This window comes from Corvus kubaryi, unplaced genomic scaffold (genome assembly GCF_017639235.1).
Source record: "Corvus kubaryi isolate FWS band 111438036 unplaced genomic scaffold, C.kubaryi_AGA036_p1.0 37367, whole genome shotgun sequence".
Taxonomy (NCBI): Eukaryota; Metazoa; Chordata; class Aves; order Passeriformes; family Corvidae; genus Corvus; species Corvus kubaryi.
Window position 1 is genome coordinate 3787038 of NW_024581119.1, and position 25629 is coordinate 3812666.

The 25629-nt window shown below is 51.1% G+C and overlaps 1 protein-coding gene across 1 annotated transcript in view; it reads left to right on the forward strand.

Annotated features, from left to right (window-relative positions):
• OPCML (opioid binding protein/cell adhesion molecule like) overlaps window positions 1-25629 on the forward strand; it is a 291946-nt gene that overhangs the window by 23158 nt on the left and 243159 nt on the right. The window lies entirely within an intron of this gene.

The following is a 25629-nucleotide window of genomic DNA, read 5'->3' on the forward strand; positions in this document are numbered from 1 at the left end:
CTGGGGAATATTTAGCTCTGGTTAGCAGGAGCCCCAGGGTGAGCAGCCAAGGGTTTCACAGCTCATGGTTCGGTGTGAAAAGCCAGGGCTCACCCCGAGCTGAGGAGGCAAACGCCATCCCCAGTCCCCGGCGATCCCCGGTGCCAAGGTCGGCCTTCTCCATCTCCAAGGCAGGCTCCTCTGCTTCCCCTCTCCATGGCGATCGCTGACGTGTTTATTTCTCTGATTAATGAACTCTGCAAATTAACCTCCTCGCTGCTCTATAATTGCCATTAAGGCTTCAAAAATCACTTAAGCGTTTCCGGCGCTGGCGAGCCCATTCCGTTCGGCCGGCCAGCGCCGCGTGCTGATTGCAGGGAGATAGAGCCCGGCTCCTGACCTCCACGTTTACAATTAATTATTGCATTCAGCACCCAAATTACCCCCACTCTCCACGTGCTCAGCTTTATCTCTCTCACACACAGGCTTGGCTTTTAATTAAAGGTCCTTCAAATTAAATGAAAACAAATTCAATTATTGCCTCTCATTGGAACAGCTCACTGCAGACTCCTGACTATACTTCTTCTGTGGAGAACCTGGAGACTGCTGGTCTCCCATAATCCAGTCTGACTAAATTTGCCTGATCTGCTGTTTTCCTTATCATCACTTGAGCTGTTCTCTCACTGCCAGGTCAGACGTGGGCTTGACTTGCAGAGAAAGCAGAGTTTTGAACGGGCTTGTTCTCTCTTTATGTTGTTGCCCTTCAAGGAGAACATGCTCTTGTACGCTGTGGTGATCCAGGTGGGACCATCAGCATTAGTCTTCATTTTGGCAGCTGTGGAAGGGTGAGGACCCCAAAAATGAAGGTTTGGCCTCTCTGGTGCTGGATACCTGTCTGGCAGGGGTGGCATGGGCCCTGACCCAAGGGCACTGTGGTGTTCAGAGCTGGTCAAGCATGGACCCAGGTCTTCTCAAAAGGGGAAATACCTCATGTGAACAGGGGCAGATTTTTTCCAGAAGTGTGACTTGCATTATTATGGTTGTGAAAGCATCACAAATCAGTGTTATTTCTGATGGCCTTTGGTTTGGCAAAACCCATGTGGTTGAGAAGGTGGATACCTTGGGAGAGCTTGATTCAAACAGGAGCTCTTGGCTGGAAATGAGCTTCATTTCACCCAAATAGTGCCTTCTAAAGCCCAGGTGCCTCTTCAAGTGATGTCCTTTCCTGCCTCCAGGCAGGATTTCTTAGCCAGAAAAGCGTCTCCCTGTCCCACACACACGAGCGGTCTCCTAAAAGGTCCCTGTTCATCTCCCATGTGAAGGAGAGACAGAATATGGCTCTGGCAGCGCTCTGCCAAGTGGTTTGGTCCCAGTTATTATTTTTCCTCCCTTTGTGCAGTTTGTGCCATCATCTGTGCTGGCACGAGCTGGCAGGAGGGACCAGCTCCAGCCTCGCTGATATAGAGGGAGAAACAGTCCAGTGTGCGGAGGAGGGGGAACCAAGGTCAGCAAGCGTGCCCAAACCTCAGAATGATAATGGATGTCTGGGGTAGGACTCTCTGGTGGTGTAAATTAGCAAAATATCCGCAGCGTTTTGCCAAGCAACATCAGCCAATGATCGGCCTCATTAGCTTCACCTATGGAAACCCTTCCCTGGCTCTCCGGGGCTGCATGTGCCCGGCGAGGGCACCGGGCAGCGCTGCCAGGCGCGGGTGAGCCGGGGGATGCTCTGCCAGCACGGTTCAAAAAGCACCAGCCTGCGCTTTGCGGAGCAGCCAAACTCCTCATAAGTCTCCCGCTGTGCCGAGCTCTCTCCGTGCCGCTCTGTATGGTAATCACCCCAGATTATATTGCTCTTTAAAGGGCCGCAGCGATCGCTTTTATTTTGCTCGCAGCCAAGCGCGGCTGCCTGGCGGTGATTGAAGGTTAGGCTGCTGTGACCGCCCGCTCCCCCGGCCCGGGCCCACCTTTCCCCTTCATCTGGTCCCTTTTGGGAGCTTTCCTTGCGTCCTCTGCTTACAGCCGGGCTCTGTGATGTGCTGCTGCTGTGACATCTCTTTTCCCAGCGCTGCGCAGGGTGAGGATGGAGGGTGGCAGTGCTTTGGGAAGCGGGATGGATGCTTCCCAGCACCCACCCTTAGCCTGGGGTAGGGAGCATCCTGCAGCGCCTCCCTAGAGGCATTTTCCCCTTTGCTTTTCCCACCCAGCCTCTGAGCAGTGCAAAGGCATCGTGGTGACACGAGCAGCCTGGCTGCCCTTCCAGCCCGAGGTGGGCTCCGGCTGGCTTTGCTCCTTTGGAATTCTGATGGGGAGAGAGGGAGCAGCGCCTGTGAATAACCACGATGCACAGGCGGGCTCTGTCCCTCAGTGCCGCTGCTGCAAGGGGAGAGAGGAAGGCAGCGCCCCTGGGAAGGGCGAGATTCAAAAGCCGGGAGGAAGGGAAGAGAAGGTGGTAGGGATGAGAGGAGAGGCGGTGCGGATGGATGCACAGGAGGGGACTGGAGAGGAGCAAGCACCGGAGAGCCGGGGAGAGCTCATCTCTGCTGCCCGCGGGGTGCCCAGGCTGGGCGAGGCGGCTCTGCTGGCGTTTAATTTGTTGCTGGACACCGAGTCCCGCGGCTCACTCGCCCTCTCGGGGCGGCAGCAGAGCCGCTGCCCCCGGGTCGAGGAACAAGGCTCGTTTCAAAGCCAGGCATCGCTTTGTGGGTTGTTTTTTTTGCCACCACCCGGCGTTTGGGCAATTATTAGTCTAGAGCAGTCGTGGAGGATTTTCTGCTTCAGTTCACGAGTTCCCTCTTGCTGCACAAACACTCTGGTGGGGAACCGATTTTCTCTGTGATGTTCCTGCAGCCACAGAGATGTCAGCTTGGTGTCTGGGGTATCGCAATGAATGTCTCTTCCCCATCAAAACCATCTGGAGTGCTTTAATAACACGGGGTGAGATCCCAAGGTAGCGCTCCTGCTGCAGCTGAGGATTAAGATAGGATGCCAGAGTTTGTGTCCAAGGGAATCACATTTTTCCCTTACCTGCAGCATCTTCCCTGCAGTGGATCTTGAGATGTGTTAATCCTGCAAGGCACAGCAGGGTCAGCATCCTCGGGCTGGGGCTGGGGGAAATCAGGCGTGAGGGGAGACCACACAGCAGCCTGGAACTTCCTCGTGGTGGGAAGTGGATGGGCAGGCACTGGTCTCTTCTCTCTGGTGACCAGCAGCAGGACCCAGGGAATGGCTGGAGCTGTGCCAGGGAAGGGTTAGGTTGGATTTCAGGGAAAGGTTCTTCCCCCAGAGGGTGCTGGGCACTGCCCAGGCTGCCCAGGGAATGGGCACGGCCCTGAGGCTGCCAGAGCTCCAGGAGCGTTTGGACAGCGCTGCCAGGGATGCCCAGGGTGAGATTTTGGGGTGTCTGTGCAGGGCCAGGAGTTGGACTCAGTGATCCTGGTGGGTCTCTTCCCACTCAGGATATTCCATGGTTCTCTGAAGATGGGTGGTCGGAGAGGAGTCCTGACTCCCACCACCTCTGTGCCATCCCTTTGCTTTTCCTTAAATAAATGCAGCAAATTCTCTGTGCTGAGCATCAAAGGGCTGCACTGCGAGCTGGCGCAGCCCAGGAATGCAGCTGAGGGTCTTATCAGGTTTTTTTTTTCTGGAGGTTTGAAGCGTGTGGCAGAAAGAGCAAGGTCAGAGTTCAGGCTGGACTGCAGTCAGGTGGAACAGAGAAGTTATGAGGCGTTTAGAAAAGTGTTTGTTTTGGGCTTGCGTTTGCCTTGTGAGGCCCATTACTGAGTGCAAGCCGTTCTCTGCAGCGTGGTGCTGGCAACGTGTGGTTTATAGGCCTAATGGAGCAGATTTGTCACTGGAGCAAGGAGGTGTGACTCTACTCAAGTCTGCAAATTGCCCCCCTGTTTCTGCAGACTGCTGTTTTTTCTTTCCTTTTCCCCCTTTTCCTCCTCCATCCATCACCATTCTGGCTCGCCACAGTGATTTCCCCAAAGTCATCTATCCCCAGGCTGTGCCATTAACGCACAGGCTTCAGTGTGATGGCTTTGTTTGTTCTTGGAAAACTATAAACATTGCTGGAGTAATGGCTTAGAGGATGAAGCTGGGCCATTTTGGGGTGTCTGATTTCTGGAGGGTTGAAATGTATTAAAAAAAAAAAAAAAACCAAACTGATTCTGTAAAAGGAGTGAAGGAATTGGGTGAGGTTTTGCTTCAGTCTCCATCAGACACTTCATCCCTCCAGCTCCAAGTGTTTGGCACTGCTGCAACATCCAGTCCTATCCGGTATCCTCATCCTTACTCGTGTCCTGAGCATCCCCTACCCTCAAAAAGCAGGGAAGGGTTGGGAGTATCCTAAGGAGAAAAGTTTAGTGATTGTAATATGTAATTTGGCTGCCATTTGGAATTTTACCAGAAGAGAGCCTCTTTTTCTGGCAGGTTGTTTGGCTCTGTTGTTTTTTTTCTTGTCTGCGTGTATGTCAGGAAAATTAATCCACAAACACCAGAGGTTTATGTCCAAAAAGGAGGCAGAAGAGTTCTGTTACTTTATTCAAACAAAGGGAGAGGCCATGGGGCATTTCTTGTGGGGTCTCTCAGATTTTTGGAGGGTGCAGCCTCCTTTTTATCCCGATTTCCTGACTGCATTTCCCTCTCTCTTTCCCCATTGGCTGAGGTACTTGAGAGGTACAGCCTTCCTGAAATGACTAATACCTAAGGCTCCCTTCTAATGTTTAACCCCCCCCCCCCCTTTATTTTAATTCTTATGGAATTTATGGTTCTTCCTATTGTTTCTTTCATCTCTCAATAATCCAATTTCATTTATCAGCAGACCTTTGGTTTATTTGTAAAGACAAATCTCTTTCTTTCCATTTGTCGATCAGTGGAATCCTTCCCGTTGTTTCTTTTATCTCTCAGTACTAGTTTCATCTTCCAGCAGGCCCACAGCTTGTTTGTACAGACAAGTCCCTCATTCCTTTCAAGAATATCCATAAAAAGTGTCATTTGGGATGTGGGCATAGCTTGTTTTAAGCCAGCTCAGCTTCTGCCACTGCAATGTAGATGCAATTTGAGTCATTAGAGCCGGTGCCTCCGTCTCCTGGCAGAGGGATGTTTACATGGTGCAATGTTCCAGCCGTGGTATTTCAGCAGCTTCCTGGGCTTTAGAAGTGATGGGCCAAAATATTAATCAGGGTTTTATATTAAAAATGAGGAATTACTGGTCTGTGCGTGCTGGAGTTCCCACAGAGAAGCTGTGGATGAGGGATGCTGGAGGGTACTCTGTCCTTAGGCTGGGTGTCCTTATCCCAGCAGAACCAAAACACCCTCTTTGTATTTAAGATGTCCTTACAGGATTTAGAAACAAAGGTGACTTGATTTATCAGCATCCCACTGGAGGCACAGCAAGTATTTCCTGGAATTTGATCGTGTGGGACGGTTTGGCTGGACTCAAAGGTTGGGCTGGATGATCTCGGGGACCTTCCCCAACCTAAACAATTCTATGACTCTGCTGTGAAAGCTGATAAGGGATGTGTAAGAAATGGGCAATGAGGATTAGGTGATGACCTGTTTTCAAATGGGAAAGAATCTGAATTCCCTGGATAATTTTCAGTTGGTTTGGGATGGTTTTGTTGCCTGGGGCGTGGGTTTTCCCAGCCATTGAGGTCAGGAGAAGATGAGTGTCAGTGTTCTTGTGAAATGCTGCTCTTCTCAGCCTCCCCGAGACCTAACAGCTCTTTTTGCTGAGGGCAGAGCAGCTTGTGAGGAGCGAGAAACACGAGAACCCAGAGGATGGCACTGCCACTGCTGCTGGAAAAGGAGAATGCAGGTGAGAAAAGCCGGGATTTGGCGTCTCTTTGCCAATCGACTTTTCCCCAGCGGGGAGCAGAGGTTAATTGTTATTTGAGGCCATCCCAGTCCTGGCTCCATTAGCACCACGGAGCAGGTGGACACACGATGGATGGGGCTGTGCTGCACCTTGGCCTCCTTGGGAGATGCGCGGCTCCGAAGGTGTTTTTGCTGTGAGAGATGGGATTACACACAGGGAGTTTTGCTTTTCCCATCCTCCCAAGAAGCTCCAGAGCCCCCAGCTGTGTGGCAAAGCAGGGCAGAAAGGGGGATAAGATGGCGAGAGAGTGCTGTCCAGGAATGAGTTAGAGCTGTATTAGAGCATTTCCTTGAGAGAGGCTGTTACTGAAAATTGTTGGCTGTTACAATGCATGGAGAGGAGGAATGAGGCCGTGGGGATGGAAAAGGTTTGCATGGGGAAACATCATGGAGCAAGGCTTTTAAAAGGGGCTTCTCAACATGGCTTTGTCTGGAAAGCAAGGAGCTGGGTTTTGCCTGATGCTGGCAATTTTCCATGTGTGCCTCAAGCCCTGGTGATGCCCTGGAGTGGAAGCCCTTGTGGCAGGGATGCACATGCGAGGATTTACAACACACTAAATAAAAACAAAGCCAGCAAAGTCTTCCTACTGAGGCCAAACTGTTTTTCTGCCCAACCTGAATTCTGCCCAAGGCACGGCTAAGGTTAAATCTTTCCTTTTCATCCCTGTCTTCTGTGAAGACTGGACGACTTCGCTAAGTGTGATTGGAGCAGTTTGTTTTTAAGCTCCACATAAGCACTATGCTGGATTTATAGCGTTTTCATTCTTTTGGAATCGACCCACTGGGAGCCATTAAACTTTTATTGCTCTCTGCAGTTGCCTGGCCGGAGCGGGATAGAGCAGCCCTGCTGCTGGAAACGCTTCGTCTTCAGCTGCCAGGGTTGTGTTGGAGAAGAGGGACAGCAGGGAGAGGCCACCCAGGGATTTGCTTATCAGCTGGAAGATGCTTTGGATGTGATGATGGTTTTCCCAATCCTCTGCAAGGCAGAGGAAGACCTACAAAAGCATCTCCCCCTGGGCCCTGCTGTTTCCCACCTCTCTTGACTGACAATATCCCTGCTCATCCTTAAAAGCTGGGAGTGCAGGAGGCTTAAGACTCTTAATTTTTTTGCATCCTGGGACTATCCATCTTATGAAATACCTGTTGTGCACCTTGGCTGTGCAGGTGAGGACCTGGCAGCATGTCCTCCAAAGGGTTCGTGGGGGGGTGTTGGATGGTGCTGTCTGTTTTCCCTGTTTCATCCTCAAGCCTCGTGACTAAACATTAACAAAAGGATCCTAGATTCTTAGGGAGGGGAAAAATTTATCATGTTTCATGGTGTGAGGGAGGCAGAACATGGATGTTGCAGTCTGAGCTGCCTGACTTGACACTCTCTTGGCACAGGAAGAGAGAAGAGCTGCCTGCTGAGGGCATTTTGCATGGAATAGAATTTCAGGACAGGTGAGCTGAGTGCCTTGTCCAGGTGCTGGTCCCTCTCCAGCTGCGCTGAGGCTAAAGCTGGGGGAGATGTCTCCTACCCAGCAGAGAGGGACCAGGCTGGGAACAAAGTTAGATCAAACCCAGAAGGTGGTCCCTGACCTGGGTGTCGTGCTGTGGCAGCTGAACCTCAAACACAGCAGCTGAAAGAGTTTCTGGAAGGAATTTCTCTTGGAATTACAACCTGTGGCTCCTGTCCCACTCTTCCCAGACCTTCAACACTGTGGGCTTCCCCTTCTTCAAGACAAAACATTCTTTCTGGGTTTGTCTTTCTGGCTGAACCTCCTGCAGCCCTTTCCTTGCACTCCCATGGGAGCCTTCCTTCAAAGTCAGAGCTCAGCCACCCCTAAGGCTCCAATATTCAACACAAAAGCTTGGGCAAGTGGAATTCTGCAAACAAAAACTGAACATCCCAGCATGGCCACTTTTCCCTCCTGAAGGGAGGTTTGCATTATCTCCTTGTAGCTCCAGAAGGCCAGGCTGGGCTACTTCTGTTGGCATGTTTTCTAATTTAATTACTTATCCTTGTCTCAAATTGTTTATGGTACACTAGGCTATTAAATGTGCCATAAGCAAATGGCTCTTGAAAGAGGAAGAGGATTTATTTGTTTTAGCAACCACTCCAACAAAAGTCTATTTCCTCAGCTAATTAAGATTCCATTCGCTAATTTAAATGTTATGCTAATTAAAGCATAATTCTGAAACTGTAAAAAGGAACTTAAAAAAAAGGTGGGGGGGAGAAAAAAGAAGCAGCAAGTAAGAAAGAAAACTGGTTGGCCTTTAGAAATTACATTAAATTTATTGTGTTGTTGTAACAATGGTGAATGGAGTAATTATTTCATTTGCCTCTCATGTGCTATTCATGCTGTTGCTTTTATTCATTTTCCCCCCATTCTCACACTTCATCTCATTAACACCCCTTCTCTCCCCTCTAATGGGCATCATCTTGCGATGGTTTAAGATGAATTGTGAGCATGATCCCTGTGCTTCCCAGAAAAGGGCTACACTGAGAGTATTTGAGCCTGTTTATCTTCCAGCGTGAGCTGAGACAACACTCAGCAGCCAAACTCATGGAGTTACATTGTGCTCACTTTAATTAAAATATAAATAACCTACTTTTGGGGAGGGAAAAAAAGAAAGAGCAAAAGGAGCAAGGTCTGTTTTGGTTTGCGTTTTCTGTTTTAAATCTGGCTGTACGTGCAGGGGACTGGCTCCTTTTCTCAGTTCACCCATCGGATTCTGGCCCCACAACTTGGGAAATAGAATCACTGAGCACTTCAAAAGGAGATTAATTCACTGGAGACTTTACTGAGATAAAGTCTACTACTTTCAAGGACAGGTTGAATGGGGCTCTGGTTTTGTGGAAAGTGTCCTTGCCCATGGCAGGGGGTGGAACTACATGGTCTTTAAGGTCACTTCCAACCCAAACCATTCTGGGATTCTATGATTGTTAAGCTGAAATAAATATAGTAGGGAAAAATTTCATCAGAAGTAAGGAAACCGGACTTGCTGTTGTAGTTTTGGCTCTCAGCTGAATGCCAGGCCATGGAGGTCCACTGCCCACCTTCCATCTGGTTGATCCCACCAAGATTCATCACCCACCAGAGCTGGTGTAGCCGTGGGACAGCCTGGGAGGTGCTGGGCTGCTGGGCACCAGAACCCCAGCCTGAGCATCAGCTCCTTGCTTTGATGTTTGCTTTGCCTGGGCCAGGGCGAGACTTTGAGCTTTGCTGGAGCCTCTGGAGGCCGGGATGAAAGGGCAGAGAGAAAGGTGGAGAGAAACGGAGTTCTTGAGAGCAAGTGCCTGTGTTGGAGAGGAGATAAAAGGAGAGGGGAGATGAAAGATGAGCATAAAGAGACCTGGCTGGCAGGAGCAGGACATGAACCCCAACAAAAAGGAAGTTGTAGCGGCCCCAACTTTATCTCCCAGGATGTCATCCCAGCAGTTGGGATCCTCTCCTTCCTCCAGGTCCCTCTTTGCCCCCCAGCTCCGGGGTGCCGGAGCCTTCCCACACTCCTGGCAGCTCCACCTTGGGGGAGAGAATTTGCAGAAAGTTTCCTTGCTGTGTTGGTATTATTATATAATGGAAACAGGAAGGAGTTTATTATATTGCTTTCCTTTATGCATCTGGAGTTTTTAAAGAGAAAACCAATTAAGATTCACTGATGAGCCCTCCAGCTCCCAGCAGCTTTGGGAAACACTTGCCATGAACTGTGTTCAATCTGCTGCCAATACCTTTGTGTGTGGTCCTGATAAACACTTCTGGGTGATGCGGGAAGAACTGCAATATCTCCTCCTGCCTCCTCTCCTGCCTCCCCAGCTCTAATCCTGCTCACTGCCATCACTCTGCCTGGCAGGCTGAGTCCCTGCGTGGTAGAGGTTCAAAGTGGAGTTTGTGGAAAAGCCAGTGTGACGTTCAAGGTGGGGCTGGCTGACTTTCTGCCCTGCTCACGGTGGGGATTGTGAGTTTTCAGCTGTTTCAGAGCTGGGGAATGTTGTCAGCATTGGCTGCTCTGGATGCTCCAGGAGGAATTTTGGGGTGTTGAGCCATATCTGTGGAGGGATGGGCACTGAGGGATGTGTGTTCCTGGCTCAACCCCCTTCCCAAACCCCAGTCCCTCTACCCACCCCTAGTTTCTCCCTGCAGCTGTGCTCCAGCTGTGGATCATCCCCTCTCTATCCCAGCTCAGCCCCTCGCTCCGGACCCACAAGCAGCACCTGCTTTGCCCGTCCTGGTCCGCAGATATATTTAAACTTTGATCTTGATGGGAAGTGACTGATGCTACATTAAAGCCATATGTTTTAGAGGGAACGGCGAGGACGTGTAAGCTCAGTGATATTCACATCTAGAGAGAGCTGGGAACTTGTAGTGCCACCCACGCTTGGTATTTCTGCCGGCTCTGCGAGGCTTACACAGCTGGGGAAGGCAGAGTGGGAGCGAGATCTTCTGCTTAAGGGATTTTGTAGAGAGAGATGGATTAGATAGATTTGATGGAAACTGATAGTTTATGAAAATGAATTCACCTGCGTCTCAATTTGGTTCTTGATGCCAGGAGACAGTGGAGAAAAGGAATAAAAAAAGGCAAGAGGGGGAGAGGGAAAACAATCCCAAGTTAATTAAAGTGCAGTTTTGATGTGCTGTGCTGGGCTGTTTTCTTTTTAACTTTGGCAAGTGGGATGGATCCCTTCGTGTCAGCTTCCAGAGAGGAGTAAGCAAAGGGATGCGGCATCTTGGGATTTCTCTTCATCTCCTCTGACTGTCTGACTGTGGCTTAGGGGAATGAAGTGGGACTGTGTCAGAAGAACCATGTTGGCCATGGGTACTTGGCAGTGTGATAAAAACTGCTTACGATGGCTGCGTTTATCTCGGAATTTGTAGGAAGTATCCTGGCAGGAGTGGAATTAGCACTGCTCATTCAGCACCCAGCTGGAGCAGGCTGCCATCCCCACTGGCTGTCATGCCACTCCCTCATGTCTGGCCACTGGAAGCTTTGGGAGAAGCCAGATGTTGGGTGGGAACGAACGAAAAATAAAACTCCCTTTTTCAACTTGCCCGTCACGAGGAAGGTGACAAACCAGAACATGGTGTTTCTGTTGGAGGCAGGGGAGTCCGGGAGGATTCTTTTCATCCCAAGACATGGAGTTATGAAAAGCTGGGGAGGAAGTAGGAAGTGTGAATTTTGAAGAGTGCAGGAAGAGTCACAAGCTGCTTTCCAAAGGCTTTGGGTATGCAAAGGTGCCCCTGCCTTCAGTCAGACAGGGCACAGGCAAGAATTTGCAGAGAACTCCTTTGGAGTGAAGGTTGAGCTGGACCTTGGACCTTGGTTTGAGTATTTCCAGCTGATGGAGCTGTTGGGATAACTGGCTCTGTGTCCTGCGGGAAATCTGGCTTTTTCCTCGGTCTGGGTGCTCAAACAGGGCTTTTCTTTTCTTCCCAGTGATGGAAAGCCCTCTGAGCAGCCTCCCACCCCGAGGAGCTTGTGTTCCTCTGTGCTGAAATCCTGTTGTCAGGGCAGTGAAGGTCAGAGAGGTTCTTGGAGTATCATCAGAGCAGCAAGATCCAGGATCTGAGCTGCGTTCCTCTTGCTGTCCATTGATACTCTGATTGCTAAATAATTATTGGCATTGGTGAGCACAGGCAGTTCCTCTACTCCTCATGGCCACAGGCAAATCTCTTCATCTCTGTGCTTTGATTCCTTCATCCAGACAGCAGAAATAGTAATCCTTATTTTCTCTCTGTTTATGTCACTCTTTCAGTGTAAATATGAACTCCTTTGGGCAAGAAGTGTCTTTGGGAACACGTGAGGAATAATCAGTGTTTGGAAGTGGCATTACATGTATGAGCAGCACCTTTTTAACAGGGCTGTGTGCAGCTCCAGGGAGCATTTTTCAAAAGAAGTCGGGAAAGAAGCCAGCACAGAAAGTTGAAAACAAAACATGTGGGTAAATTAAGGCATGTAAGGCTCGCTTTGGAGTGCGAGGGAAGCATCTCTGCCTGGTTAGTTTATCAAAGGGAGGTTAAGAGGTGATTTCGTTGTGGTCTACATATTCCTCTGTGGGGGAGAAGCTGCTGAAAACGGACAGGTTTTTAATCTAGCAGCAAGGAGAGTGTCAGGATCCAGCGTTGGAAGGTGAAGCTGCACTCATTTACAATAGAAGCAGTGCCCAATTTTTGAAGGGAGGGTAATTAATCATTGCAACGACTCACTCTGAACCACAGCAGGGCTGCTGTACCCTGTGAGCTTTACACTTAAGGGAGACGTTTCTGAGGGGCTTTCAGGAGCCACTGGGAAAGCTGGGAGCTCGTGCAGCACCCGCTGGCAGCAGGACCCTGCCATCCCCGGGATGGGGACAGTCCCATGCTGGATGCTCACCTCCAGAAAGCTGGACAAGGATGTTTTTATCGCAGTTTGGATGTCTGCACAGTGCTGGGCTGTCCCCAGGTGCAGGGAGCAACCACGGATGCATTAAGCACTAATCACTGCCAGGCCTCCAGGGATCAGCAGAGTCGTTGTGCCCTTTTTTTTTCCTTTCAAAAGCATTTTTAAAAATCAATACAAATAAATAAAGAGGCCATAAATCTAGGAAGACACCCACAGCTCCCTCCGGAGCCCTCTGTTTTGTGGGGATGGGTTGAAGGGTGACAGAGCATTGGCCTGCCTGAGACAGATGGGAGGATGCTGGAGCCAATGTACCCTCTAAGGATGCAGGAGAGGGGGCTCGAGGGTGGTTGCAGAGGTGAAGGGGTGCAGGATGTATATTTTACGGTACAGGACATCCCCAGCTGGCCACTTACCAAGGGAAAAGCCTGGCTTTAGGAGCATTTTGCTGACTTGGAGGCAGAGGCCAGGGATTGCTTGAAAAGCAAGACTGAGCTGAGGCAGACCCAAAAGCAGGCCCTTGTCTTGGCTCCCCTGATCTCATCTGGTCAGACTTGATTTTCCACGTGTTTCAGCTCTGGGGGCACAGGTCACTGGCAGCCTGAGTTATTTGTGCTGAGCAGCATCACCTGCCTCTGGCACACACAGGTGGAAGTGACGGTCTCATTTCTGCAGGGAAACCCATCCAAGCTCCCTCTCTTTCCATCGCAGCAGGAGGGCTGTTTTCTTGGGAATGGTTTGGGAAACATCCTGCCTGTCCCAGGGAACTTGGGGTGGATAGTGATGCTCCTTGCCCTGCTGCTGAAAGCTGGCTAGAAAATCTCAGGTGGATTGTGCAGCAGGTCATTCCCAGTGCTCCTTCATCTGCACTTGGGGGTACAGGCTGGTTAAAGCTCTTCCCAAGGGATGACGTGTTCTTATAAAACACAAGATGTTCCATATACCCCCTCCCATCCAGGCTGAACAAATTCTGTCTTGGACAAACAGAGCCAAGAAAGGTGACACAGGCAGCACTGTCCTTTACCTGAACACTGTCATCATCCCTGTGGTGTGCAGCAGGGAAACAGCTCTGCCTTGGCAAGAATCCTGCTGAGGGGGAGAATTTGTGCATGGCACCTCCAAATGTGTATTCACAGGTGCAAGGTGGGAGCAGCAGTGGCTGCTCAGGGGATCCTGGCTGGGCCCCTGGGAGGAGAATTCATCTCTGTGTGCCCGGAGTGATCTCAGCAGGTTCTGTGGCTCTCTTGTCCCCCTTCCCCCCATTCCCCCTCGAGGCAGGCTGGTTGTTTCTGGGGCACGGAGGGTCTTCCTTGGGCAGGTTGTGCAGGAATTGCTGTGCTCCTTGGTAATCATGGACTGTCAGCAGCCTAAGGAGGGGAGTTCAGCTCAACACTGGCACTGCAAGGAGAGATAATGGTAAATAACCAGCAGCTATTGGGGAAGGTTGAAGTAAAATAAATGGATCCAATTTTCAGTCTTTCTCCTGGGCTTTTTAAATTTTTTTTTCTTTTTCTTGCTCTATCCTTTCTTCCTGTTTGACTCTAGAGCAGCTCGTGCTGGTGCAGCCTCGGCAGGGCTGGAGAGTCCTGCACCTAAAACTGAGGGGGCCCTGGTCTTTTGCTTGGATTTGCACCCAGGTCCCAAGTCTTGAGAGGGAAGGCAGAAAACCAATTTGACTTCTTGTCAAGGAATAAGATGGGAAGGAAAAAGTCTGGTCTCTGCTAAGTGGATGGAGGATGGGAAAGGGGCTCAAAACCCCTCCTAATGCCTTAAATAAATCTTTTCCCTAGTCTAGCTGCCCACACATAAACAAAATGCATTTTCAACCTGTTCTTCCTCTATCCTTGACAGCACAGTGGCAGTTTTTGCCAGAAGTCCTCGTGGGCTGCTGGTGGAAACGTGGTGGTGGGAAGCGAAGGGTCCCCATGCCCCGCGGGGGCTGCGGGAATCGCTGCAATCGCTGCTCGCCGACCTCTGCTTGAGGCTTTGAAATCCGTGTGAGAAAACCGTAATAGCCTCCCACCTTGCACATCCTCCTTGTCAAAACAGAAACATTTCTTGCAGGACCTCATCCAGGACTTAAATACCTCCAGAAATTCCTCTGCAGCAACTCGCTTCTCTGTCTTGCATCCAGGAGCTCTGCTGTCAAGCTGCTTTTCTTCCTTCCCAGCATCTCTGTCTCAACGCTGCCTGCTGGCTTTGGGGACTGGGAGGATGCAATCCTAATTATCCTCGTGGTGTTTTCTGTCGATTCTTGGGATTACATCTTCCTGTCAGGGAGGAGCAGGTGCGGCAACTGGCCCTGCTGTTGGCACAGAGCAGGGGAACACTGAACCCTCTTTGCAAAGTATTTTTGGGGCCACAGTGAGGGGCTGGAAATACTTTGGGTGCTTGAGCTGGGGGCACCTTCTGGAGCCCTGGGTGTCCACAGGTCATGCCGGCCCCTTCCTGCTCCGCTGAGTTTCCCGGGACTCGGGAATGACAAACATGCAAAGCACGGGGTATTTAAACACCGCGTGCTGGCTCATTGAGGGGTAATTAAACACCCCGTGCTGGCTCATTGAGTGGTTGCTGGGAGTAAAGCGAAGGGCTCGCTGAGAGCCCGGCCTGGCAGGGGCAGGGGCCGTGGAGATGACTCCTGGCCAAGCACAGCTCGATGGTGAGTGCATTTCCGACCCGCTCCCGGCTCCTTCCCTGTCGCGAGGTACCGAGCTGGGATCCAGAGCATCCGCAGCCTCTCCCCCGCCACATCCCGCTCAGCTGTCCGGTGCTGCAGATGAGACATGAAATAAACAGCAATTTTCCAGTCGTGCAGGCTCTTGGAGCCCTGATTGCAAGCAGTGCGCTGTCTGCGTTTTCAAGTTCTCCTGCAAAAGCATGTCAGGTTTCCTTGGAAACTTCTGAAACTTCCTGTCCTTGGCGTGAATCCTCAGTGATGTTGAGGACATTGTGTGCTGCAGAGTGGGTTGAGCTGTCGAGCCGCGGTGTTGCCCTCCCTGCACCTGGGTGTTGCTCAGGGGGACCTTTCAGGGCTTTTTGGGATGCTGTGTGTGTGGTACCCCAGGGAGAGCTGCCTGTGGGGGCATCATTCCCATTGCAGGAGCTTTACCTGCATTTACCTGCCAAGGCTGCGGGGTGCTATCTGCTTTTGAGCTCTCCGGAAAGACAAGGGGAATCAGTAAATCAAGTATCATCGGGGAATCTTCTCAAACAGCAAGGTCACCTCCAAAAACAGGGCAGGTGGAGAGGCTCTTGGGCACCTTTTTACAGCTATATTGATCCTCAGCCCAGAGCAGGCAGCCTTGCCAACCTTCCCATCCCACATTCCGAGGGAAAGCCCAGGCGGCTCTCACGGCTGTGGTGAATGATGACCCAACCCTTTTCTTCTCCCCCTTTTGAAATCTGAATTTCCCATAAAGCTGAGCCCACACCTCCAGTGAAAGGTGTCTTCTGCAGCACAGTCATGGGGAGATGAGAAGAAAAAGGGTCTTCTCTCTCTTCTTTAAGGCTCTTCTCTCGCCTTTTCATTTTCCTCATGCCTTGGAGTAAAATTCCGTAAGGGCTCTGTGAAAGAGCACTGACACAAGACTCTAATTTCAGGTGTGAATATGGAGACGTTTTTCATTAGGAAGCATATGGTGTTAAGGTTAAAAAAAAAAAAAAAAGAGATGAAGTTTGACAGCCAGGAATGAAACAATGAAATAATAACTACAGGTGGGCAAAGCCTCCAGCAGCGTTTGTAAACAACAAAACCAAGCCAGGGGCAGTTCGGATTCAAGTGTTAATGGTACTTATCAGAGTTGGTGGAAGATTTTTCAGGGGAATCAGGGTTGTTTTTTGACAGAAACTTGGGTTTTCATCAAAGGTGAAATTCCCATGGGAGGTGTTCACCTTCTGCGGGAAATTTGGGTGTGTGGTAGGAGACAAAGAAAGAAAGAAAAAAGTGAAGGAAGATGTCAGAAAACAGCTGAGGAGTTTTTATGCTGCGTGGTGGATGAAGTGGATGAGGTGTCTCCTCTCCCCAGTGCCAGGCAAGTACAGACTGGGAAGGTGCCTGCTGGGTGACTGGGTGTTGGTCACCTTCAGCTCAGGGGGTGCAGGCACCTGGCTCCATCCCTGTAACCTCATAAATACACAGCAGCTTCCCCACCCTTAAGAAAATGTTTCCTCCTTCTTTCCTTTGGGACTTTGTGGAAGTTTTCTGCCTCCTCGTCTCCTGATTTATCCTTCTCTCTTGGACGTGTTTCCTAATGGCTGGAGATCCAGATTGGGATGTCTGAGAGGCAGCTGTTTTCTAGAACATCTTTTATTTCTCTTTCTGCCTAGTAAAACGGGGTTAAAGGTATTAATATTCCTGGTGAAATACTGGGGGAGATGCTGATTAAAACCCTGGGATGGGAGGTGGATCTTTGCTGCTGGAACGTCGTGTCCAGTCTCTCATCTCTCCTCAGGGCTTTGGGAGAAAGTTGAGCTCAGGAGCCAAATGTCATTGCTGAGGCTCTGCTTTCTTCTCCACTCTTTGAATGCCGGATCCTGAGCAGCCTCGCAATTTAGGGTGAATATTTTATACCTCTAAATGATGTTTTGTGGGATTCCGTTCGTCTCGCCTGCTGTGCCTCCGCCAGTCGTGGAGGATGGAGCCTTTGTTGTTATGTGTCAGGCTTGAGGAGGCGCCGTTTTTCCAAATGGATAATTCTGCTCCTCTGCCGTTGAGGAAATTTCTTCCTTCCTGGAAAGGCTGATCTGTGGCTTAAACGAGGCTTTGGCTGCCAGGGAGTCGCCTGGGTAAAAGATGTAATGTGGCTGCAGATGACCTTGAGATAAGGCATGGAGGGAGCGTTGAGGGCACAGTTTCCTTCTGTTTTTCCCTGGTCCCATTTTGGAGCTTTTTTATACAGGGAAAAGCTTCAATGTAGGGGAAAGTGGGGGTTACTGAACCCCCTTCTCACAGATCACTTCCTGTTATCTGGCAGGGCAGTGCAGACAACGAGCAGGCTGAGGGGGGAGCAGGTTTCTCTACACAAGAGAAAAAGGGCACTTAAAAAAGCAAAACTGGAAAGTGGGAAGATAAATGGCATGAGGAACAAGGCACTAAGGCACCCAAGTCAGGAGCTCAGATTGGGAATATGCTGCTCCTTTTCCAGTTCCAGCCATTACCTTCTGCTTTGGGCTGCCTCAGACAGGCTTGGTGCTGCATGTCAGCCCGGGGATAACCCACCAGTCCCACCGGTGTATCCCTGCAAAGCAGGAGCAGGATGGAGCCCAGCCAGCCTTGCTGGCTGCCTTGGAAGCTGGAGCATCACGCTCCACAGGTGGCTGCATCCCAATACCCTCAGCAGACACGCTCCCGCCACGTCTGCACAGGGTTGTGACTTCAGGGACCTGCGGGAGGAAAGGTGCTGCAGATCCCCCGGTTTTATTAACACTGTGGAAGGCTGCCAGCCATAATTAAAGCCGTGAGAAGCTTGGCGGTCTCACTTCACAGAGCCTGGTACAAATATTTCTGTTGGGTTTGATCCATGCTGCTTCGGAGCCTCTTGGTTTCACCTCGTGCCGCCGAGCTGCGTGAGGTCTCCGCGATGAATGTGGTGAGCCCTTGCCGAGGTGAAGCAAGGCGAGGCTGACGTGATGTGAATGCTGATGAGGCGACCAAGTTTCCTCTCAGCGGGCCACAGTTTGCCTGCAAAGTTTGGATAAATTGGATGGGAGTGAAGTAACTTGGAGAAGTCAGTTAAGTAGCGCCTTGTGTGGGATTCACCGGCATATTTCCCGCATCTTCTCTGTCTCGGGGAGGAGGAGTGTGGGGAAGGAGGTGGGGAAGAGCAGACTAAGAAGAGGAGGCAACCTTTCGTAAGTGCGTAGAGATGTCTCTCCTCCTTCCCCACTCTTGCAGGAGCCATCTGCTGCAGCTCAGCACGCTTGAGCCCAGTCAAACTGTTTTCCCCCCTGCCTCATAAATTGCTTCTTGCAACTCCAGGCAGGTGTCAAAGTCTCGGTTATAGATGCACCCTTTGGAGAACCTCTTTACAAACATGGTTTCTCTGGGGACCGGGAGTTACTTCATGGCACCTGATTTTAGCTCCGTGAAAATCCAGCTGTGCTAGGTGCCCAAGTTTCTCCACAGTCACTAAGGGAGATATGGGGGACCTAAGAGTTCCTGCTCACTCTTTGCACCTCTCTGGTGCTGGTGGAGGAAACCTGGAGGATTTGCTTGGCTGGGCACCTTTCAGAAGGCAAGAGCTGCCTGAGGTGATGCTTGGTGGGATTTTAGGAGAAGATCTTCTTCCTGTTTGAGAAAAATCTGAACAGAGGGAGCAATTTAGAGCTCTCTTCAGGCTCTTACCCTTAAACTTTGAAGGTGACTTTAATCAGCTCCTGAAGGAATTGTCCCATCCTTGGCAAACTCCAGGGAATTGAGATGATGATTTAACCACCGCACAACAGAAACATTTGGTACAGGACGTAGTAACTATGATATCATCCTTGTGACAACAGATGACTCATCCCCAAGATGAAGAGAACCTCCCCAGAATTCTTAAAAGTCCTCTCTCATGCACACTGTCAAGCCCAGGCTGTTGGATCCAGCCTACAGACACAGTCCTGCTCTCCCATTCTGCGAATTAAACACACCCCGGAGCGCCACAAGCACAGTTTGAGGGTGGCTTTCCTGAAAGCGCCACCTTTTTCCTCAACAGCACCTCCCCAGCTGTGTGCAGCGGGGTTAAAAACGGAGAAAGGGATGAAGAGCTCCTTCCATCTGTTGCCCACCTCTCCTTGCAAACCCGACGGGGAGGGCGGCAGCGACCGCTTGCATTGCGGCACCTCCCTGAGCCAAGGGGGCACAGCGGAGCGTGCCCGTGGGAGGCGGCACGGGGAGGGCGCGGGCTCGCAGGATATTTTTAACGCCGCTCCCCGAACGTGCAGTCGGCACCGGCAGAAAGTGCCAGATTGCCAGCCCAGCCAAGAATTCCGGGCTTGCGAGTTGCCGGGGAGGGAGCCGAGGCGTGAATTCAGCGTGCCGTGCTTCTTTCCGGAGGGTGCACGGAGACGGCTGGAGCGGCCCTCGAGAGATGAGAGCTCCTGCACTGTGCAGGAACATCCCTGTTCGCCCCAGGTGTGGGCTTCGAGTCATCCCCTCCAAAATATCACCTGTTCACCAATTCCCTCCTTATGAGGGAGGCCTCAGCCCATCTCAGGTCCCTGAGGGTGTTTATGGGCTGAAGTGGTGCCAGCCCAGCTCCTGCCTGTACCCCAGAAGGGGACAGCTGACAGCCAGGAGCTGAAGCCAAGCCGGCTGCTTCCTCTGCTGCAGCAGAAGCAGGTTTTTGCTTGTTCCTGACCTAGAAACAGGGCCAGCCACCTCGAGGTGAAGAGCTCTGCATCCTCTTACCCATCCCCGGAGCCTTTTAATCTTCTGAGCTGAAGATCTTTTGATGTGAGCAGCTCTGTAGTGCAGGCCAGGCTGGCCAGGAGGTGTTGAATGTTTAAAAACCCTGGGCTGCTCTCACTACAGGGGAATGATGCAGGCTTAAAAACAGATCTCTGGTTCCTCCTGTGGCTGGCCAGGGGATAGGGGGAGGACAAGGACACCTGGCAAACCCTTGGGTGCCAGGCAGCAGTGCAATATCCAAAGGATGTTCCTGTGGTGTCACTTGGAGCAGTGCCTCAGGCTGGAGCAGCATTCCTGGAGCCTGGGGCTGCTCTGCAGCAATGGGGCAGGAGTCAGGACTGAATTCATCCCTGCTAATGCTTTGATTTCCTTAGGAAACCCCTGCCTACTCTCAAACTGGCCAGAAGTGCCTGAGTATCCCCAGGGGTGGGGATACAATCTTGGAATGACCACCAAAGATCAGGAGCTGCTGTCCTCGAGGTGCTGGCAATGCACCCCCCCAAATGGTGCTGCTTGGGGGAGAGTCTGGCAACTGATGCCACGACCTTACAGCCCCCACAGAATGCTTCATTTCCAGCCTCCCAAGCTGCACACTGGAGTGTGCACACTCCTCAGCAGCCAGGAGTACTTTTTGGAGAGCTGTTATCCTGCTGCTCCTGTGTGCACTGGATTTGAGCAGCCGAGAGTTTTGTGTAATTCTTCTCCTTCTGCTGCAAATAGGCCCCATGCCCTGGCAATTCCGTGGTTTTAGGGGATGCTGCTGTGGCTCGAGGAGGGAGCCGTGGTCTGGCAGGGCACAACCTTGGACTCTGACCTCCCAGAGCCTTTGCACAGCATTTGCTGCCTAATGAGGCTTAGGCAGCAGCTTGAGGGCGGCGTGGCAGATCATTGCAGGCAGATCAGCTATTACCGGAGTTGGTGCAGATGAGCTGAGCGATGATTTGCTTCTCTCTCAAAATACAATTAGTCACTTCCACCAGCTCAAAGGAGAGCAAGGGCCTGAACTATTTGTGGCTTTGTGCTGAGGGAGCAGAAGAGCGAGTCCTGGTCTGGACAGCTCCAGATGAGCTTTGCCTCGTGGTGGCTTTTGTTAGTGATGCTCAAATCGAGCTGTGTGTTCTGTGTCTACATTTTTAGCACCCTTAGATTTGCAGCTGTGCCCTGGGTGTGGGGTGAGGTGCTGGAGGCAGAGGACGAGCATTGATGGAGCCAACTGGGTCCATCCACAACACAGCAGCAGTGGGGAAGGGGGAGAAAAACTGACTTGCCAGAATCCAGCATGGAGACGCTGTTATTTTGCTCACTAGAGTGGGAAAAAGGCTGTGCACAGCTGTATTTCTTCCCTTCTCTCTGGTTGATGGGGATGTGACGGTTTGGGCTCTGCCCCCAGGACACTTTCTCTCCTCAGCAGGAGCTAAGGAGCAGGTTTGTCAGCTGGCAGGCTGCCTCCTCGCCTCGCAGAGCCTTGCTTCTTTGTAGGTGAGCTCTGCCTCACTGGGAGCCAGCACCATGCCAAGAAGATGCTCGTGTGAGATTATTCCCAGTTTGGTACCCAACCCCGGGTGCCTTGAAGGAGATTTTCTCTCTCTGCACTGCACTTTGCCTTTAAACACTGCTGGTTGGTGGTTGCTGGGAGTGTGAAAGCACCTCAGGTCAATTGGTGTTTCTGAACGCCTTAATTAAGTGCTTTTTCTTCTATTGAGCCCCTGCCCTTAAAAAACAGCCTTGAAATTGCAACATATAACCAACACCTTAAGGTTTCTTTATCATCATAACTTTCTGCTTACAGGTTCTCTCTTCCTAGAGCAATCACTTCTCCCTGTTCTTCCCTGCCTGCCAACCACTGCTCCTACTGGGATCTCCCTGGAAGGGCTGCCCCACATCCCATCCCGGCTGAAACCTTTCTGCCCCTCCATCCTGCCAGGCTGTCTGTAAAAAGAGCATCAGGGGAGTGTTTCAAGACTAATGGGGTCTGCTGAGGTCTGTGGGCTCCCGGGGCTTTGGTGTGGGCATCTTTGGGCTGTGTTTGGCATCGTGGTGAGATCTGGAACCAGGGAAGATTTGCGGGGTTCCTACGTTTCCCTGCTGTGGACACAGACCCCATGCCAGTGCCATGATGCACAGTGCTGTCCCCAGCTCTCCTGCTGCCTTTCCTCTCCCTTCCTCTCTCCTGATCAGAGCAGCCGCTGCTTTTTAGGCTGTAACCACTGTGCATTGTGAATTTCCATCAAGGATGTGTTGTGGAAGGGAATTGTATTGTATCTCCCGGCTGCGTGCTTCCTTTTAAACCGTAGCCCGTCACCAGGCAGCTTTCTACAGGTTGGTTGCAGAGTGAACAGCTGAGAACCTGTGGGAAGACCCAAATGGCACTTAAATTATATTTGCTCTTTGATTTTGAAGGCATTTAGTACCATTTAATAGAATCAGAATGCAATTTAACTCTGCCAAGTGGGGGAGGCCGCCTCGGGAGAAGTGACACTGCCATAGCTGGGGAAACAAAAAAATTTAAGTGAGCAGAACAGCAGGGTCGCATTTACTATCCGGGTAATTATTATTAAATAAAGAGCAGAGTGGGACTGTGTCTGTCAGCTTCCCCGAGCACTCCAAGTGGCATTAACCACTTCAGGGCCGTGGGATGCTCCGGGTTAGGAGCACTCTGGGGGACTCCAGAGGCGTGGCAGCTGAAGAGGCTGTTGATCGCCAGCCGGAATTAACCCGGGAGCGTTTAAGCGGAGGCTGATTTTAGCGCTAATGGTCCCGTTAGCCCGGCTGGGCTCCCTCCCCCGAGCCTGCAGCAGCACTTCAGCGCCAATATTGTTTTCTCCGCCAGGAGCCGGTTATTAAAAAAAATAACGCAGGGAAAGGGTCAGGAGCTGTGCTGCGCTGAGCCCATCTTGGAGGCAGCTCCACGGGGAGGTCTGGCTTTCCTGCCTCCCTGTCTTCGCTAAAAGGATGATGAAGACTTCTCGTTTGACTTTAAGCATTTTTTTTTCCCCCCCCCCCCCCCCCCATTTATTTTTCTCCACCGTTTTCTGGTTTTGTTTGGTTGTTTTCTTTCCCGCTGTTGTGGGGGTTTTGCTTGTGTTTTTGATTTTATTTTTAGCCTTAAACTGTCCATTTCAGCCACCAGGATGCCTTAGGTTTGGCAGCACTAAGTTCTCTGCAGTGAGGAGCAGTTAAGCCCGGCCTGGCTGCCTGGCAGCACCCCGCTTAATTTAAGGTTTTTGGGCAGGTCTCCAATGCAGCTAAACAACGCCGTGGGCGGACGATTCCCAGCCGTTGTTCCCTCAATGTTTGAAGGAGATAATAGCACTTCCCAGCCTCACCGGGGGTTTGCAGAGGACGAGTCTATTAAAGATTGCGAGGTGCTAAAGATGCTTTGCTGATTGGGGCCATACAAGTAGCTGAGGGATCTGGTTTAGGGGAAGCTTTGCAGTAGCGAAATCAGAAGATTGTCTTTTTTATTGCCTGGCACCTGGAAATCAGATTGAGTTGTTAGAATTTTATTTTTGCCTGAAAAAAAATTACGGTAAACTGGGAGATAACTTATGTGTGGTGATGATACATCGCATTCCTCAAGCGTGTTTTGGCTGAAGCTTCTTACACAGCAAGGAAACAATCCCGAACTGCAGATGGGGAAACTGAGGCACTTGGGACAGAGGTGATGGGGATCACCTTCCCCAAAAGGACATGGGAGGAGTCTTGCCCTCATCATCCTGCCAAGGGGAGCGGCTGGGGACCAGCAGGTCAGCAGATCCCAGGATGCGCTCGATGGGTGGGAGCTGCAGGGAGGAAAGATCCCCCCTAGAATGGTCAGCACTCACTTCTGCTTCATCCAAGCCATCCAAAATCTCTGCTCACGGCAGCTCTGGGTGTCAGTAGGGATGCGCAGGCAGAGGCTGCTGCTCCAAGATGAGTTTCCCCTGGAAAACCTGGAGCCCTTGTAGAGCACCGTGACAGATGCAGGTCCCCATCTCTCCACTAGTATTAGGTGTGAATTTATGTCTGCATCTCTCAAACGGCTTGATATGTCCAATGCTCCTGGATAAAGGCAAAGGATTGAATTATTTCCAAAGGACAATATTTCATTTCCTATAAGTGCCTTAATCTCGTGAGTAAATATTACAGCTTTGTGCTATAATCCCTAAGATGGTATATCTCTTCCCTTCCCAGTTACCTTTTGTGTTGATTTACATTTAATATGTTGCCATTAAATCTCTTTCTCTCCCTGAGGCCTATTATAAGTGCAGTATTTATTCTGTTGAGCCTTTTTTAGTCACATTTCTATTGTATTCTAATGTGCTCACACAAAAGACTGCCGGGCTCATTCCTGGGATATTTGCATCTTTTTCTTCCCTGTTTTTATCTGGGCTCCTGCAAACACACGCTGGTTTGGTCCTGCATCCGAGGATTCCTCACACTGATGAGATTCCTGCAGGAAAGCTTCTCTGCTAACTCCTGGGCTTTCCTGGTCTGCCAGTCCTGCTCCCAGGAGGAGCATCCCGCCTGGTAGAACTGAGCATCCTGATCCGTGGAAAAAATCCCTGAATCAGCCAGGGAGATCTCCATCTCATCTCATTTCATCCTTGGGCTCAGGCTTTGCATGAAGCCAGCTCATTCATTAAGCTGCTCCAGGAGGGGTTTTCTGGAATTTGCAGGCAGGAGGGGGTGGTTTGAGAGCTGGCTGGGGGTGTTTAAGGGCAGGACAGAGCAGGGGGAGCAAAGACTGCAGTAAAATTCTGGGAGAGAATGGGGGTTTTTGGCTCCTTGATACCATGGTGGGTCTTCTAAACCTCTCCTGGGGTATCTGAGGGTCTCTGCAGCCAAGTGGCAAACAAAGGTTTTGCTGAGCTGGGGAACCTCCCTCAGATGGTGTTTTTGGGGTGGGTGAGGGATGCTGTGGGAGGTTGGGCTCAGGGAGGATCAGAGGCTGTGGGAGGTGGTGGAGAGGGACTACTCCGTGCTCTTCTGGGGGTGGGGGCACTGGGTGAGGCCCCCCCCCCCCCTTCTCATGGGAAAGGGAGAGTTCATCACCCCCGAGAGCACCATTCTCAGGGGCACAGAGGAAAGCAGGGATCATTCCAGCTGCTTGGGGAAACCTCTTCCCTATCCCTGCTCTCAGCACCCGCCCTCGGTGGGCACTGCTGACCTGCTCGTTCCTTCAGCCTGCTGGATTTTTGGGGGTGTGCCTGTGTTTCCCAGGCTTTGGAGGAAGGTGTGGGAGACTGGGGGTCTGTGCTGCCTGGGTTGCTGATTTCCGTGCGCAAGTCCTGATATTTTCCCGTGTCCCTGTTCTTTTCTCTGCTGTCCCCTCAATATAATAGCTTTGCTCCTCTCTAAAGTGCCTGGATCTCTACAGATTAAGGGTGCTCAGCAGAAGCTATTATTATTGTGATGCTTTTATTGCATAGAGAGACTGAGATATTAAAGGACTCCTTCAGCTGAGGGTTTTAGAGGTAGGGGAGATTGGTCAGAGCAGATTTGGGTGCAAACATCCACCCCAAGAGACAACCTGAAGCAGCAACGAGCTGAGCTCATCTGCCTGGGTTGGAGGAGAGGCTCATGCTCAGACTGTAGATTTCCACCAGCAGCCTGAATGTCAGCTCTCCTCTGGAGCATCCTTGCCCACGGGAAGCAGGGATAAGCTTCCCTCACTCCCTGCCTCTGCAGAGGGTGGCATTGAAAAGCAGGAGGTCCCACAGACTCTGTTCACAGGGCGGGGGCTGTGGGCAAAGCCTGTCCCACTTGGCTGGGAAAAAAATCATGCAATTATTGACTAATGGTCCTTATCAGGTTAAAAGTGTGCTCAGACTTGGGTGTCTCCTGCCACATCACCACCACCACCACCTCTGCTAGGGACAGGTCTTGTGGCAGAGCCGCTGCCAGGTCCTTTCTGGGACCATCAGCATGGATTAAGCATCCCAGACTAGCCAGCCTTTCCCTATGAGACTCGGGTCTGGGATTAAGGATCTGCAAGATGCAAAAGCAAGTGAGCATGTACAGATATCCAGGGGTAGTGACAA